General features: G+C 41.4%; 1 protein-coding gene across 2 annotated transcripts in view; it reads left to right on the top strand.

The window, feature by feature from the left end:
• Positions 1-18,429, top strand: part of tmem132e (transmembrane protein 132E) — a 601,081-nt gene that overhangs the window by 465,896 nt on the left and 116,756 nt on the right. The gene's annotated exons all lie outside the window — the stretch shown is intronic.

Raw genomic sequence — 18,429 nt, 5'->3', positions numbered from 1 at the left:
TCATGCTCATGTTCCTGGTGTTTAGTTTTATTTTACTCTTTGGGATTAGTTCTTTATTTTCATTTAATTCTGTTTTAAAGAGAAGAGCTGAAGGCTCAGATTTAATGAAAAATGGTGCATAAATATTGTACTCTCGGGAGCACTTAAGTTACTGCTTTCTTACTCATAACTATAAAACTGAAACTTTATTTACGAAGCACCTTTCATACAAGGGAAGTAGCTGAAAGGCCTTTAAAATAAAGACATGAAACACCAGAATTAGTCTAAACAGGCAGATTAAATGAAGGGCGAATAAACCCAGACTATCAAACAGGCAGCAGGTGCTACATAACAAGATGAGGAACAATGGGTAAGTTTTGGCTATTCAAATGACAACCCATGGACCTAATCCATCCAGCAGGCAACCTCCAGAGGCCCCAACCTGACCCGCATACATGAATCCAGTTTATGAGAAAACAACTGATGGCACAAACCGTGTTCATGAAAGTAATTTGAAAGTGAGTCATGGTATCTCATTCCTATCTTTGTTGAGGATTGCACATGTGCAGTACTGATCAGAGTGTCAAATCCCAACAAATGTTATCTAAAGTCTCTTTCCAAACAGAGCAGGTCTAGACCGTACTCTATGCTCTATTATCAACAAAGACCCAACAGCAAGACAGGGATCCAGTCCCATTTTACAGACAGGACTCAGTCTGATCTCATCTTAATCCACCATGAGCAGAGCACTTTGCAGCATTTAGCAAGTTACAGTGGCAAGGACAAACTTCCTTTAACAGGCAGAAACCTCCAGCAGGACCAGACTCATGTTAGACACACATCTGCTGAGACCGTGTTGGAGAGAGGGATAGAGGGAGATGATAGTTGTAGCAGCTGGAGTCTGGCACGTCCACAGCAGCAGGCCGTCTACGCCAGAGATCCAGAGGAACCCACGAGACAAGGGAGCTCAGGGGCTCCAGAAGGGTCTATGGTTAGTTACTTTAATGGGACAGGAAGAGTTAGAGTAAGTGTTAGTCATCATGTTGGAAACATTTAGATCATGCAGAGGAACCCTGCAGAGATTGCAAAATTAGTTATTAATTTGCTCAGTTGCAAAGAGTGCTTTGCAGTAATTGATATTACTTTCTGAGGTATCACTTTGAAAAACACTTGACTTTCCTGGACCGGCTTTCTCAAACTTTGCTGAACACAGTGGAGCTAAACATCTGTCTTACATATGACAGACCACCAAAAACTGAACGCGTCTTATAATCGGTACATCATATATTCTGGATTTTACGGTACAGATCCACATAAAGTACCTATATTCAGAAACCAGCACCCAGAGGATGAAATTCTCTCCAGTGAATGTTTTGCATTATCTGTCTGAAATACCATCAAAATAAGTCCTATAATCCATGTACAGTATGTAATCTATCATTGGATCAGACAAGGAATGGGTTATTGCGTCCCTGTTATCAGATGATGTGGGATTATAAATTCAAAAAACATATCAGATCAAATCAGGATTAACCATTCTTTTATAAAACACTGTTACCAGGCAACAAGCCTAAGCCCAGCGAGGTGCCTGAATGCATTTGTTCAGAATATTAGCACTTCATTTACTTAAGGAAATTGCTACATGTCACCAGAAGAGGAAGAAAGAGGAGGAGGAGGGGGGTTAATTATTCTCTCCTGCTGAAACCTGAGATAGACGGAGACATTGAAATGGAATTCATAGCGAGCGGCGGTGGATTGTTTGGCTTCAGCTCATGTTCTCTCTCAGCCACAATGATGGGCTCGTGTAGTGACTCTCTCTCTCTGCTCTCGCTGCCCAGAACATCACAGAGTCCCTTTTGTGCAGCTAATGCCATTCTGGTGCTCATCTGCTGTCACAAGTGAGTATTGAGGAACATGATCTGTGACGCCGAAGTGTCCTGTGATGCAAAATAGCCTGAAGAAGAGTCTTTCACTGCAGCTATGTGAAGACTGAGTGCAAAAGCAGCATCATCTATTACACTAACTGAGGCACTCTTAAGTACACAGCATGTGCATTAAGTTGTTAAGCAGCATCGGTGCTACTCTTATCATTTGCTGTCTTAATCGAGCCTAATGAAACCAGCACTAAAGCAGCATGAGTGCAGAGGGAGAGGATGTGGAAGCTCCTCAGCCCTTCACCCATGCTTTTTCTTTATCTCTAAACCAAGCGGGCACTGCGCTCGGCTACCTCAGTGGACCTTGGAGAGCTCGGTGCAGGGAGAGGGATCCAATTGGAACTGACAACAGGTCCCCAACACCCTCTACCCCCACCTCTTGGTGTGGTTGCTGTTGTGTGCAGCTTCCCTCAGGGGCTGGCATTATCTGGTGTGGAGAAGGAGAGGGGGGGAATAGTTTGTGTTTACAGAGCCTGGACACCTGGGTACAGCCAAGGTACAGTGTGTGTCTGCTGCCTATCATGTTTTACAGAGGTGAGGCTTCACTGGGCCAGAGCTTTATGTGGAAATACAGCCGGCAGCTATGGACTCACAGTGACACTAGAAAAAAAACACTTCTGCAGTGATTGACATACCAAACTATTTTTTTCTTTTCACACACCACTTTAGGACTTTATCTTTTCTCTTCATGCCCTGTAAAAGCTAGCTTCTTAGCGTCCCAGCTAGAACACACCTGGTTTGAAGCGTAGCACACAGACATGTTGAGATTAGAAGCAAGCAGATTAGTCACAAACATGGTGCAGGTAACAGCTGCCATCAATGCTTTGGAAAGAGTATCCAGTATTTGCGCCTCTCTAGTCCCTAACCAAAACTTTTAAGAATCTGTGGAGAAACAGAAGACGGCATGAAAGTCATGTCTTATTTAGAGTGGCCCTTTTTCCAATTTCAGACTGTATTTACTGCAAACAAATATCTTGTTTGGCTGCTTTCAAAAAATCTAAAACATTTGAGGCTTCTATCAGGAAATGAAACAGAAAAACATGTTTATTTTCCTCAAAACATCACAAATAAAAGTACTCTTTTGGTATCGGTTCCAGAACTCTTTCAAAGTGTTTCAAATGATTCCCAGCCAGAGTTTCTCTCAGAGAGTATTTTTGTGTTTCGGTTGTGGCAAGGTGAACTATTTTTTTCTTTCTCTTGCAAAAGATGAAAAGAGCTCACCGTCCTTTTAGCCGTCCGCCTGAAATTGGAGCTGAAAGCTAATTTTCTCATCATCACTGTTAACAATGCTGATCTGTTCTCTGTTCCTGCGGGGCGTTAAGTGTCGGAAAGAAACTCCACGCTAGATCATAAAGGGAGGTATAGAATTGCAGTGCCCAACCCTCCTATAGCTATAAAGGCTCCGTGATGTAACACAATGTGAGAACAGTTTATTAAGTTCTTATCTTTATCACAGTGCACTTTTGGTTAATCGAGCTTCTTGCTGACACTTCCTAGCCGTGTTTAATACTTCATTCTGATTGGTCAGAGCCTGATTCTAATTCTCAGCAGCAAAAGAGATGCCAGGGACTGCCTGATCACAACAAATCAATCCACAGTGAGGAGTCGGGCACATTACACTTCTTCCTGTTGACACTGTGGCAAAAACATTAGTCTCAGGCTGACGTCGATATCCTAGATTGTCGGCTAGTTTAGAGGGGAGAGAAAGGAAAGAGGCGGAAACAGCAGAGAAAAGGCAGGAGAGATGAAGCCCCCAAAGACCTAGACAGCTGCCAGCGGCTACTTGTTCTTAAATGTTTCAGAACTTTTGAACCGCTAATCCTATCAACAAGCTTTGAATACTCAGGTACAGCGGACATGCTTAGCTTTCCATTGATACCACATTTGTCTCATTCAGCATATTCAAAATACATTCAGGAGAGTCTGGCGCCCCCAAAAAAGGTGTAGGTCTTTAAAGCTAGGGTTGGTAGTCTTGGAAAACTAGCATGAGTTTGAATGTAGCATGTCCTCAGGACTCCATCTAACCCCTCCCCCCCTCCTCCAAAACGACGCCCCGCTCACATGCACGAGCGCCGCTGATTCACTACCATATGATCGTGACTGATTCAAAACCGGTCCTCAGCAAAACAGTATCATAGTGAAAGTTAAAAACACAAACAAACATGGCTGCTGTTAGTACTCACAACTGTCATGCTAGCATTATCCAGTTGTACTGGTGACATGATATCAGGAGAAAAGTTATAACACATATAATACTGTAACAGCTCTACTGTTTGTTAAACCTGTTCAGTGTAGATGTTCTTAATTCCTACAGTGTTGACAGTCAGTGAAGGCATCAGGAGAGGTGTATAGTGTTTGAGCTGGAGAGAGGAGAGACAAGAGGAGTGTTTCTTTGTTGGTTGGCGTGATCACAGCCAACAGTGACAGGTTATTAAATCTCAACGTGTTCACAACTTGCCTCATCATCCCTACAGCGTCCGGACAGACGCTACAATACATCTACATTTTCTGTAGGACTTACTAAATGTCATTAATTATTTTACTTGTCAGAGCCCCCGTGGTGAGAGCTTTTTAGACTCTGATCCGGACTGCAGTCCTGAACAAAGCACCTCATAGGGTCAGAGGGGACAGGCCCGAGGTCGAGCGAGATTTTTGAAATTTTGGGACCCAAAAACGTTGATTGGTTGGTGTTTTCCCAGGTTTACTCCTGCTGTAGATAGCAGCTTTTCTTCGCTCTTTTTTAAGAACACATTATGTATTGATTACCATCAGGACATAAATATCATTTTAACCAGTATAACAAAAAGTGTATCTAAATCTGACTACCAACCCCAACTTTAAGGGTTAAGGCACAAGAACTGTAGACTACTATACAGTAATCTACAAGACTATCGATGATGTATGAAGGAAACTTAAGACGTACGGAATACAGCTTTCTGTAAAGACTGATAAAAGGAGGGAAATGTCAGACCTCTATCCGGTACAGTGCTGATTTATGCAGTCCTATTCACCTTGTTTCACTTCACCTCTGAAGTGTCAAATTTAATGTGAGAATCAACAGGAAATGTGAGCATTTATTCATCTATGAAATCATTTCTAAATCCAGTGTGTTGATAGCGTTGTGTTGATAAAGAATGGTCCTGCTTTGCACTTTGATTCACACCTTGTTTTTCGGGTCTTCGAGGTGTTAGTGCAAATCATTAAACAAAAGAACAGCTGTGATATTACTGCTCTCACTACTGTACTCCAAGCCAAGTCTGATCTTTCAGCGCTCTTCTACCTTTCATGTAGTCTGCAGCAGTGTACATTCACAGCTATTTAATGCGTTAACATGCCTGTAGCAGTGTTACATTACTGTACCATCAACCATGACGCACGGGACCTCAGACAGAAGTGTTGCATGACTTTCTGCCAGGAAACCAGACATCCATTTTTATCTGTAGCTGCCATCACATTGACTGTGCTTTGTAGGAGTGAGAGGAAAAGGAGACATGAACCTGTCTTTGATAGAGGTCTGGGTACACAAAAGACTGTGATGTTCTATTTTTGCACCCCGACTCTGAAAAGTACAGCTTTTTTGTGTGAGAAGTAAATGTCGGGGGCCACTAGTTGCCGAGTTTCAAAGCTGTAGGTGAGTGCTGGATGGAACACAGACCTCAGATTGTCCTGGCTGGGGCTGCGATGATGGGTGATGGTGTTGGGATGTTCTCTCGGCTCACTGCGCACATGTTTTCATACTTTGAAGGGGTGAGCAGGAGCGCTGTTACTGTCACTGTCACTGTTAATAACCAAACGCTTTATGCACACATATAGGTACAAGAAGCAGATGCACTACCTCTATGTGTGTATGTGTGAAAATGGCTTCAAACACAAGCCATTTTGAGTGTGTACATGTGTATTAGTTGGACGTTCAGGGACAGACACGATTGAAATTCACACCCGGCCCTCCACCAAACCCCTCCGAGTCATTACAGTCTCGGCCTTGGCTGATTCTGCTGAGTTTCACGTCCCTGTCTGAGATTTATTATCTCCTAGCCTGGCTGGTATTTTACGGTTTAATGACCGGCAATCACTCCCATCATCAGGGTCAGTTACAATTACATCCACTTTGCCTCTCCTCAAGCAAATGCAACTTGGTTCGAAGCCTCTGGGATCCTTCAGTTTGGAATTCCAGAGCTAAACCAATTTAGATTAGATGAGAAATGATAAATAAAGATATGCTAGCCCCTTGGATATCTTATCTTATCCTGATAATGTGTTATTTATGAGCTATTTAGATCTGGGTTTGAAGGCACTTCTATTTGAAGTTGGAACAAAAATAATCCAGAAATCCTTCCCCATCATACTGTATGAATAAAACATGGAATCAAAGTCAATACTCTTTTCTTCCTGTACTGATCGACTTTGTTTTTGTGTTTGAGCCTGTCCTTAATGACTAGCTTTGTGTTGATAATGAAAACTGCCCTACTGAGCCTAAAGTCAGCACTAAAAGGGGACAAGGATTGCTGGATTGTCATCTCCTTTGTGCCTCCTTGCTGGAAACAGCCGCAGCACAGAGGCAGTATGTTTCTGGCATTGTGTTCCTGGTCTTGTGAACATGATATTATTTGGCGCGAGAATCCCCTTTGACTCATTGACAGTCGAAGTGAAAGCTCATGGCTACTGGGAAAAACTTCTAATGGGAAAAAAAACAATGAAATGAGGACTTTTTAGCCAAACGGTCAAAGGTTCACTTCACCGTGAAACTGGAATGACCTCTGCTTTGGCCACAGTTTCTGCGAAACCTTGAAAAAAATACTATAACTGGAATAAATGATGAACAGACAGTTGTTTGATGTCTGTATTGATAACAATTTTCTCAAGAAAGGCATCATAACTCCACATCAGCTTTTGGTTAGCTTGTCCTACTTTTGTCAACTTCGTTCACCGTGTCACTCTATCTTTCACCCCTCGGCGCCGTGCGCTGGGTCACAGCTGGCCTCAGTCACGAGAGATACACTCTCTTTACAGATACACTACTAGTCAAAAGTTTGGAAACACCTTCTCATTCAAGGGTTTGTATTTATTGTAATTATTGTAAACACTGTAGATTAATACCACAGACATCTAAACTATGAAAGAACATATATGGAATTATTGAATGAACAAAAAAGTGTTAAACAAAGCAGAATATGTTTTACATTTTAGATTCTGTTAAGTAGCCCCCTTTTTCCTTCATGACAGCTTTGCACACTCTTGGTATTCTCTCAGTCTGCTTCATGAAGTGGTCTCCTGGAATGGTTTCTAATTAACATGAGCCTTGTCAAGAGTTCATTAGTAGAATGACTTGCCTTCTTAATGTGTTTGAGACCATCAGTTGTGTTGTTCAGAGGTAGGATTAGTACACAATGGATAGTCCTATTTGACTACTGTTGTAATCCAGATTATGACAAAACCAGACTATTTCATAGTTTTGATGTCTTCAGTATTAATCTACAATGTTGAAATAATTAAAATAAATAAAAAACATTGAATGAGAAGGTGTGTCCAAACTTTTGACTGGTAGTGTATAAGGACAAAGGCGTGATGATGGCAGAGCTTCGTGGCTGCACAAACATGGTAATGATCCTTACTGGATTTTTTAGGCCAATTTATAGCAAAGTGTTATTTTCAGGGGAATTTATTTTGCCCAAGACTTTCTACATACACACATATCTCCCTTCAATGGCCAGTTACACCATCAACTGTGAAAGACAGAAGCACATACCTATATTACCAAAAGTATTCGCTCACCTGCCTTGACTCACATATGAACTTAAGTGCCATCCCATTCCTAACCCATAGGGTTCAATATGATGTTGGTCCACCTTTTGCAGCTACTACAGCTTCAACTCTTCTGGGAAGGCTGTCCACAAGGTTGAGGAGTGTGTTTATAGGAATTTTTGACCATTCTTCCAAAAGCGCATTGGTGAGGTCACACACTGATGTTGGTCGAGAAGGCCTGGCTCTCAGTCTCCGCTCTAATTCATCCCAAAGGTGTTCTATCGGGTTCAGGTCAGGACTCTGTGCAGGCCAGTCAAGTTCATCCACACCAGACTCTGTCATCCATGTCTTTATGGACCTTGCTGTGTGCACTGGTGCACAGTCATGTTGGAAGAGGAAGGGGCCCGCTCCAAACTGTTCCCACAAGCTTGGGAGCATGGAATTGTCCAAAATGGTTTGGTATCCTGAGGCATTCAAAGTTCCTTTCACTGGAACTAAGGGGCCAAGCCCAGCTCCTGAAAAACAACCCCACACCATAATTCCTCCTCCACCAAATTTCACACTTGGCACAATGCAGTCCGAAATGTACCGTTCTCCTGGCAACCTCCAAACCCAGACTCGTCCATCAGATTGCCAGATGGAAAAGCAAGATTCATCACTCCAGAGAACGCGTCTCCACTGCTCTATGGTCCAGTGGCGGCGTGCTTTACACCACTGCATCCGATGCTTTGCATTGCACTTGGTGATGTATGGCTTGGATGCAGCTGCTCCGCCATGGAAACCCATTCCATGAAGCTCTCTGCGTACTGTACTTGGGCTAATCTGAAGGCCACATGAAGTTTGGAGCTCTGTAGCAATTGACTGTGCAGAAAGTCGGCAACCTCTTTGCACTATGCGCCTCAGCATCCGCTGACCCCTCTCCGTCAGTTTACATGGCCTACCACTTCGTGGCTGAGTTGCTGTTGTTCCCAAACTCTTCCATTTTCTTATAATAAAGCTGACAGTTGACTGTGGAATATTTAGGAGCGAGGAAATTTCACGACTGGATTTGTTGCACAGGAGGCATCCTATGACAGTTCCACGCTGGAATTCACTGAGCTCCTGAGAGCGGCCCATTCTTTCACAAATGTTTGTAAAAACAGTCTGCATGCCTAGGTGCTTGATTTTATACACCTGTGGCCAGGCCAAGTGATTAGAACACCTGATTCTGATCATTTGGATGGGTGAGCGAATACTTTTGGTAATATAGTGTATATGACCACAAAGCTGTACGTCTTGTTGATGAATGAACAAATTAATCTAAAGTTAATTGTAAAATGATTTTAAAGTTTCCTTTCTAATTGTGATTTCTGTGGAGCATGCTCTGTGTCTGTTGCCCCCACATCTATCAGCCCAAATTGCTTACACTCTTCAAGCATCAAAGTCTGTCCAAAAGTAAAAAGGTTTTTTGATGTATCATGGTGTTTCCCATCACTCCTCACCTGTCTCACCTTCACCACATCTGTTTTCCACTCCCCTTCACCTCCGTCTAGCGTTTCCCTTATCTCCTCTCCTCTAATCTATCCTGTAATCATCTCCTCTCCTCTGTCACACCACGGATAACACACACTCCAGCTATTTTGACACCACAGTCAGAATGACAAATAATTCTATTTCAGCTCAAACATTTCAACTCATTCAAGTTAATTTTGTCGTGGAAGGGACCGGAGGGACATGAATAATGAGTCAGTCCTGTTTCCCCGCTGTGAAAGCTGAGCTGGAGGTTGTAGAAACACTTGACTTTGTATAATTTACTCCACAAACCTCATGCCCCCAACCACACACACATTCTGGCTGTCTGTGTCACACACACTCATCCACAGAGCATGAGGAAACACAAACATAACCCATAGTTCTATTACAAAGTACAATCATGAATATAGTCCAGCATGCAGCCTGAGTTCAGCTGTAATTGCTCCACTGTTATGAATTTTCCCCATCAGTCTCTGTGACACACATTTATAGCACACATTAGTGAAACAACTATGTCGTGTTAAATGAGGACACAGATGTAGAGGAGAGAGAGATAGAGCTGGTCCGGACCCAAGCAATGTTTAACAGCTCTGAGTGAACACAATCTCAAGAATCTCAAGAGATGATTAGCATCTTATTTCAGTGTCTGGAAACCCATATGATATCAGCGTTAATGTGTTCATATGTTTTCTTTTGATTTGAGCTAACGTATAAGCTAACTAATTCCCCATTCAAATCAATCAAAGTATCTTCAGATGTTTTCTGCTCCTGTCCCTGATTCTGTCTTAGACTACTTAAATGAGCTTTTAAGAGCTTCACTTCATTGATTGTCATATTTCCTGCATTAGTGGGCGGAGTCAGGAAGACAACAAAGTGTGGCTGGCCCCGCCCACTTCATTTATAGGAATCGTTGAACTGCAAATTGCGTCTTTTTTTGAAACTTTTTTTAGTTGTTATTATGAATCTTAACTTTCACCTATATTTTTTGGATGCTGAGACATAACTTTTATTCTTTCAAGCCCCATGTCCTGAGACTTTAAAGGAACAGTTCAGCATTTCCTACCCATACATCTCTCCTGTGTCTTACCCAGAGTGAGAGGAAGATCAATAGCAATTTCAGCTCTGCTTGTGGAAATTGTAGGGTACAGGATTGCTGCTCTTCTTTGAAACCACATGGGGAGTAATACAGTACATCCTGTTTTAAAAGCTTCCTGCTGTGTGCAGATCTCTCAGGTGGATTCTCAGCCATGTTTGACCTCTCTCTTTCTGTTATTGCTCTGAGGTGGTTGTTTGCAAGGCTCAAAACCTGTTTTTCCTAAACTAGTCAGGCCACTGGGTTTTTATTTGAGAAAAACAATGATAAATCTGAAGGAAATCATACCGTATGTCTTTATATTTTGACCCATACAAGCACTTCAGGTGTATGAGGAGAAGAGTGGGAACATACAGATTGAAGTGTTAGTCAGATCTCCACAAACAGCTCTCGTATTAGCGCAGTGCTTAAAGATCAATGTGGGAGGATTCTTAAGCCTGTACTTGAGAGTTGGATCACCATCAGATGTTTGCCTATAGCTGATGTGAACTCAGAGGCAGGTGTGAAATATTTATTTAGCTTGTTGAGATGTGCTCTCGAGGTATTCTCCTATTCTTTTTTTATAGGCTCATCTTAAAAAGCTCAACTGTTCAGTAGCCACCTGCGCAGTGCTGCTCGGGAGCTTTAGGGTTGCCACCAGCATGACTTCATAAAGGAGGACACCTCTGCAGGGTGAAGTGGGTAAACAGCACAGCTGCAGCTTGTGTGTATAAAATAAGTCCATAAAAATGTGTGCTGGCTGGTTGGTTACTGCCAATTTCAACTCAGCAAGAAATGAAACAGACATCTAAAAGAGAAAAGATAACAATATCTGCACTACACAATTTGTATTTCATTTTTAAATGAAGTCAGACGAGTGTATTTAAGCTATAAAACATTCGATAAACCACCTAAGGAGCAGCCGCAATTCGAAAATAATTCAGGTAATGAATTCTGTTTATGGATTCAATAATTTTGATAGTAAATTGAAGTTAAGTTTATTATCTTTGAATACTGATGTGTAATGTTTGGAACCCCAAATCACTTTAGAGACTTTCTTAATTTGATACCTCAGTAAAGCATGAGATGGATGTTTAATAAGGAAGTCTAATTTAACTGTGTTAGAGTTTTTTAAGGAAAGGGGAGTATTCCTTTTAAGGTGCACTTTGGGTAAGGTGGGATTTGATGTGTTTGGAGATCAGAGCTTTGTGTCTCAGTCCACACTGCTTCAATATGTCCTTTCAAGTCTGTTTCCCTTCATGTCTTCCCCACACATATGATACCAAGGCTGCCCAAATATATTCACCCACAAGTTCTACATGTTTAATTTTTTTTCTACCGCATGAAATCTCCATCTGTGGCCAATGATTTAGAGCAGGGTTTTCAAGCTTGTCCTCCTGTGACAATAGATGCCAAATAAACATGAACATGAAACATGGATGTACCCTGATTGACGTCATCCATTCGTTTCTGAAGCAGAGTTTTTATTTGTTTCATTAATTATTCTATTACAATTTGACTACTATTTTTTATACTTTACAATAATTTAAAATGATACGTAATTTTAGATAAGTCAGATTTATATTTCTATCTTTGCAAGGCATCTCACGCCCCCCCTTCTTGGTGTCTCACAGTCCCTCCAGGGGTCCTGACCTTGACTTTGGTAATCACTGGTTTAGACGACTTCTCCAGTCATATGAGATTACTTGCAGCAGCTGACTCATACTCTACTGCAGGTGATCAGAGAAAGAGAGAGAGGTTGTTTTGTACGACCCTCCTTTTGAAGCACTGATTGAAGTGTGACTCATTTTGTTAATAATAAACCTTTGCTTGTCGCTGTCTTAAAAGTTACATGCAGCTGGTTGATTCGGATGTCATTCTGCACTGTCGTAGTGTTAAAGTTGCAAAATGGTACTTGTGTATCCGTTGAGAAAAGTACCAACTGGTTACAACACAATTTAGATAATAAATAAACACATTATTTAACAGTTGTGACTCCACGTTACTGAGCCTGTACGACAACTGGAGGGCCTCCCCTCTGATGTGAAAGCCTTACTGCCTCATGGTGGGATGCTCTGGTGTAAAATGATTGATGACATTTTGGTAAATCTGGCATTATGTTGTCTGCATGCACCACTTCTGTGTTGTATTCTGGTGTCCCAGGATAAAAACTATAAATTAAATTGTATCTTATCTGCTAGTGCCAACTATTAATCTAAGTAATCTTGTTGCCCCAAGTAATTTTTGGCAGTTTCCCAGTTTTTAAATGATAAAGTTGATCTGATTGTTGTTGGTGGACTTCTCGAGGCCAAGACGTGACAATATGTGACTAATGGATTTGTTTTCATACTGGCAGGTACCAATACTCTCTAAGACTAGTATCAACTTGTTAAACAGTTCTAATCTCTTCTTTGGAGAACAAGTGACATTTCAGCATCCCAGCAAATGTGTGGCAGGCAAGCCAGCATTTGTGGAAGAGGAAGCGAGGATTACTTCCCAGTTTATCAACCAGAAGCATGACACACTTTTAATCCTGCCGCTGCATCTCTGTGCTACCACACCATGAATAAGCAGCCTGTATTCAACTCATTTTGAGTGTTTCTTACCAGACATCATTTTATATCCCTTTTATAGTCAACACACTCAAAACGTAGGACAGTAAAGTGTTTACTTCTGTACAAAGCAGACAAAGAAATGAAAATTTTCGAAGCAAAGACATGGGTGCCAGAAACTCAACTCTCATGGGACGCTGAAGTATGACTGCATGCCGCCTGTCAAATGCAGTGGTTGTCAGTAGTGAGTGAGGAGATGGCGTCATCATGAAGAAGCGAGCACCTTTCATCTCTCCACTCTTTATTTAGCTTCCTGAGCCCAGCGAGTTGCAGGGATGGACAGGGCAGACTCCTCATCAGCTTTTAACTGGAGGCACAATTGGTTGGCTCATTTGGCAAAGTAAGGCAATTAGAGTGACCGGGTGAGGGAGACGGAAGAGGAAGAGCGAGAGAACAGACGAGATGAAGACAATGAGAGGGATTGGGGGAAGAGTCTGGAGGATGGAGGGAACTGGAGCGGAGTGATTTAAATGGAGCCCCGGGAAGTACATTAAGGTGGGGTTGACGTGAGGACAGGTCTGTGAGTATTAGAGCCGCCATGAAGAGGTAGGGCTGTAATGAGTACGTGCACAGTGTGTCTCCAGATGACTCACTTCACTCCCTGTCTTTGTGTTAGTTTCGCTCCATGCAGACTTTATCAGGAAGCCTACGGTCTTTGCTTCCATAAGGAAGTCTTCAAATGACTCATCATGATGCAGGAGAAAAATGACGAAGAGGTAACATTTGTTGAAAAACATCCCTCAAAGTTTCCTTTCTACTTTCAAATGCATAAGTGAGTTTCTTTTGTGTTTGGTATTTTGCAGTGTACATTATTTTAAAAGGTTAGATTTAATTATTCCGGGATCACTTCAATGTGTGACACAGTTTGGTATTTGTAGATTTCTTATTTCATTGCTTGCTGCAGAAAATAGCAGCTAGTAAACAAAACCTCAGTTAGCAAAAACTTTTCTGTGTTTAAGAGGCTGAAAGTACGAAAACAAAACTTGCTGTAAGCAGGGCTGTTCAGTCCACTCTCAGGTCAAGTCTGAGGTTCTTAGGAGCAGGTTGAGAAAAAGTTACAAGTCCTTCAAGTAGGACTTCAAGTCAAGTCTCAAGACCTCTCTCTACTGGCTTAGGGCCTACTGGAGTCCAAGCCTAACGCTGTACAAGAAGTTGAAAACTTCATTGAGTCTTAGTTTCTTCACAATACACAATACATCAGCGATGTTGTTTCAATAGTTTCTCTCATACTTCTTGTTTAACCTTTTGAATGGGTCTCTGTTTATCCATCAGAAACACAAGAAAACTCTCAATGCCCTCATAAAGCTACATTACATTGATGATCTCTATGACTATTCAGTCTTGATGACCTTGACTCAGCACTCCACAGGTGGTGATGTGTTCTTTAATATATAAGAGCAACCATTCAATTAAGTTGTTGGATGTCCGTGCTAAATGCTGGCAAAGTTTCAAATTGTAAGGTCAATTTTGTTGTTGTTGCCTTGCCAAACTTTCTGAGTCAGATTGAGGGTCCAAGTTTCTGTATTTCATAATACACTGGACCAATCATAGTCCTTTATTTAGAAAAGGGTGCAGGTTCTATAAGATGTCAACACAGGAGTGCTGCTTCAGCCTTTCTGGAAACAACCAAGATGGCAGCGTCCGCCTCAGAGAGGTCTGTTGAATCTGCTGTCACGGCTGTTAAGACAAATTGGAAGATTTGTTTTCATTAAAACATTTATTGACAAACAAAAGTTTCTGCCACTCTGCACAACGTCACACGCTGTGTTGGGGTTTCCAATCACTTCCAGGAGCACATCCGCATGCGGCCGAACAAAATAAATTAAACGGATCCAGACCCACTCACCTCAAAGAGCCAGAATCAGAGATTTTGAGCTTCAATTCATAAGATAAGATAAGATATTTCTTTATTGATCCCCCGGGGGGGAAATTCAGTTGTTACAGCAACCCAGACATAAGTACAATCAAGAAAGAAGTTTCAATAAGTACAAAATAAAAATAAAAAATAAGTAAAAATAAAATAGATAAATAAAGCTAGAATACAATTTTGATATATACAGTGTTACAAATGGAATTAAAATTAAATAGAAGTGGTGTCAGTGGTCAGCATGGTGCAGTCTGTAGCCTCCATTACTGTTCAACAGTCTGATGGCAGTGGGCACAAAGGAGCGCCTGAATGTAAAGCTATTTGGCATCAGAGGGACAGTATAAAGCCTGAAAATAATCATAACACCCCCCTTAAAAGAAACAGTACCCCAGCCTTATCAAAACAGGGAAAGTAATTAAATACCGGCTAATTGACTTCATAATGAAGAACACAAGAACCTTGTCCTCACTGCTTTTGTAAGCTCCCACTCTGAGGGAGGCTGATTCTCTCCACAGGTGGCATGCATGTTATGGAGCTGAAAATAACTTACACTACATTAAAGGATGGGCTGGAACTGTTTTTCCATTTCCTGTCCCTGCAGAGAGTTGGCCTAACATAACTTTGGGGCTCATATGAATCATTAATGACGTAGGAGCCGGTCACTACAGGCTGTGAACAAAAAGCAACACCATTTCAAGCTACATTTATTTCAAAGGCTGTGTTTTAGCCGGCTGGTGAGTCAGTACTAACTCTTCCAATCGTGCTGATTACATGAGGAGGCCTTCAACTGTGTCTAGTAGGGGTTTAATTAAATGTTGCATGTTGGAATGAGATGTGTACTGAAGCGAGGCAGTGAAGGTAAATGGAGAGTAAAAGTGAAAATGTGCTTCGAGTAGAAAATGTATGGAAATGATACCGGCTGGGACTGCTTATACCTGCATTACCTAATCTTTATATCCTGCATGTACATACCATGAGGGTGTCAGCGTGCAGATGCATTAAGAAGCCATATCCAAACTAAAGTTAGAGACATATTTCAATTCAATGGTTTTCTTGTGATCACTTCTGTGCCATCCTTCATACTTTCCATATTCAGTATGCAGAGAAGTGTATGTGATATTTAATTGATTTCCACAAGTGCTCAACCTGACATTTATATCTGCTTGAAATTAATCTTGCATCATTGTTTCTGCTCTTTGGTGAAAGGGCAGAGAAGTGAGAGGGCACCTAAAGATTGATGGAGAAGTTATATAAACTGCACAAAGTAATGCAATTTTCATCAGACGTAACTTGCCACAGGGAGGCAGCCCCCTCATGTCCTCAGCTGTCAACAGCAGCCAGAGAATAATTTCATACGGTTAAGATGACTCTACAAGATAGCGAGATGGAACATCCAGATTGAGTGGAGGCTCAGGAGGCATCCATATGGAAGAAAATTGATGCACAGATGGCTTTAGGAAGAAATAATACTGCTCATGCAGCTTATAGGATGTGACATCGATAAATCAATTCCAACGTTGAGGTTGATATGTTTGTGTAATTACTGTAAACAACACAAGTCTGTTCCTGGGTACATTGCCAGCCTCCATTCTCTATTTATGCCTTAGTGTCACCAGGTCAGCTCTGGTTGGAGGTCTGCTCAATTGGTTTCACAGTGAGAGAGAGGAAGAAACAGAGAGATTGATTTGAGGGAGATAAAGGAAAATGGTGCTTTTCTTTCACTGCAAATAGAGTTAAATTTATCAGTTTTCCACCACGCCTGAAGGTGAAGAGAGCGGGAGGCCAATGGAGAAATTATTTCCAACATTTAGTCGCTTTTGTAGCAACAAAGAGGAAAACTCAGAGCAATAAAGGAGAAGAGGAAGATGTTTCTGGGAAAGGAAGAGAGCTGATGGAAAATAAAAAACAATCTTTTCTATAAACTCATAAAGTTTAAAAAAGTCACAGAGGCGCTATTCTTCATTGTTTTGTTATTTGTTTGGAATTGAGATAAAAATAAAACTTCAACATATTTCCGTCCTCTGTATACTAAGGATCTTGGGCTCAAGGAGATACTTCAAAGTTAATATGTATGAGAGAGAGAGAGAGTGCAGAGTTGGGGATCACATGCAGTAAAGGGTCATGGCTGGAAGTCCAACCAGTGGCTGCTGCAACAAGAACTTTAACGTCTGTGTATGGGGCGCATGCTTAGACCACCAGGCCAAAATGCTTTAGTTTTACATCCTTCAATAATGCAGTAGTGTGAATATATTCTTAAAAAATGATGCCAAGGTAAGATCAATACTGCACACGTTGAATAGAAGTTTGGTTGTGGTGGTTGAGTTGCAAATATACAAGTAAGTGCTATACTTGGAGGATGTTTCTGGCTCCAGTAACAGTGATGGACTGTCTGCTCTGAGCTTTGGGAAAGCACAGTGTGGGAAGTGTGGTCAGAAGTAATTAACCAAACAACCCAAAAGTGTATATTTTACACAAAGAGCTGTGTATTTGAAGGAGCTAGATATCTCATAGCATAAATCTTCACAGATTGGACCTAGCCAGCAAAAGATAATTTGATCATTATGCATGAATTCAGATAACAAAATGCATAGGAGAGGAAGAGCACTGTGCTTTTTTGGGGAGATAGCGTTAGCAGTACACAATCACACCATTTGCATTTTAATGAGATGTCCACAGGGAGTCATCCTGAGCAGCCTGTGTACTGTATGTGGGAACAGCTTTGTCCCTAATTGACTTTAAGAGTTAGAAGTTATAGATTACTGCTGAACTCCAACAATCCAAGAAAGTAATTTGCAGCAGCAGTGGAGGTGGCCCTTTATAGCCGGGCCACTTCATGCAAAAAAAAGTACTGCCTCTTAAGCGACGACTGGGTTCCTCAAAACCCCATTATCCATTGTGTTGTAGTCTGTGTCTTTATATCCCTTTGTACTGAGTGAACATCTTGAGTACACTGTAAGTAAGGAAGGTGATTTTCATTCAGCTCATTAGAAAGCAGTTTGGGTGTCTTTAAATACAACACAGTCTAAATATTAGCTAGTGAATCATTAGAGCTAGAGTAAACAGAGTCAGTGGCTTATAAAAGCACAACAGGAGGAGTAGATTGGCTGCTCAGCATAGTTAAGGGGGTAATAATTAAACATTACACAACACCAACGTGGTTGTTTGAGACAATGAATGATAAATCCAGGCTCAGTGGCTGAAAAAGTTTATCTAATTTCTGCAGCAACTTTCTGCTGTGAGTGTCAATCACTAGTGAAGATTAAAAGTCTTTGCATAACTGGGTCTGAGTGGGTGTCCACACACCTAGAAGATGTCATATCATATATAATAATACCATACATCATTAATATCTCTGCAGTAAAAGCTGTTTCACTTTACAGCTGTTGGTGATATACTCTAAAGTGAGGGATGTGTGCGATTAGCTGACTTCACCCTCTCTAATTGGCCCCAGAATTACTACTCAGTTGATAAATAATTCATATCTTTATTATTATAGGCCTTAAAAGTTGGTCACATGGTGTCTCTGAGTTGTCATCCAACCTGCCACTAGCCAGAGCTGTAGCTCCGGTAAATAGTGAATGCCATTTTGCTAAAATGCTCTACTACCTTGATGCAAACAAACACAGATGAAAGCTGGCATCTCGTAGTGCGACGCGGTTTTGGTAGTTGTTGTTTTTTTATTTTTAGCTAAAAAATTGAGATAGAGTTGTA

The sequence above is a fragment of the Notolabrus celidotus genome, chromosome 5, assembly GCF_009762535.1.
Source record: "Notolabrus celidotus isolate fNotCel1 chromosome 5, fNotCel1.pri, whole genome shotgun sequence".
NCBI lineage: Eukaryota > Metazoa > Chordata > Actinopteri > Labriformes > Labridae > Notolabrus > Notolabrus celidotus.
The sequence above is the reverse complement of the archived record's forward strand: the minus strand, read 5'-3'. Positions and strand labels throughout refer to the sequence as shown.